Source organism: Austrofundulus limnaeus, unplaced genomic scaffold (assembly GCF_001266775.1).
Source record: "Austrofundulus limnaeus strain Quisiro unplaced genomic scaffold, Austrofundulus_limnaeus-1.0 Scaffold3107, whole genome shotgun sequence".
Classification (NCBI taxonomy): domain Eukaryota; kingdom Metazoa; phylum Chordata; class Actinopteri; order Cyprinodontiformes; family Rivulidae; genus Austrofundulus; species Austrofundulus limnaeus.
In genome coordinates, this window is record NW_013955509.1 from 12609 (window position 1) to 13074 (window position 466).

The window sequence follows — 466 nt, forward strand, 5'->3', positions numbered from 1 at the left end:
CTGCAGGAGGGAAACAGTGTAACTCTGTCATGTTTGATAGGACCTAACAACACCTGATGCAAGACTGAGGCTGAAATTATGACTTTACTCAGAGATTATATCATCTTTTGACTGAAAGGACAATGAATTTACTTAAACACCAGATGTCTGTTTATTGAGAAAATGTAATTTGAGGGGATGTAACTCACAAATTACTCTAATTACCATAAAACCAGGAAATTTAAACAAAAGCAGGATGAAACTTTTTTTATGAAGTGGGTTTAAAAGTGTGTAGAGTTATTTTGCAGCTGTAATACAGAGATCAGTGGTTGAATTGTTTTAGAGGAAGTAGTTATCAGAAAAAAATAAGTCATTTTATTTTTAATGTGTATGGATGCAGACATCCTTACTTAAGCTACAAGTCTGTGGAGTCGAGAGAGAGAGAGAGAGAGAGAGAGAGAGAGAGAGAGAGAGAGAGAGAGAGAGA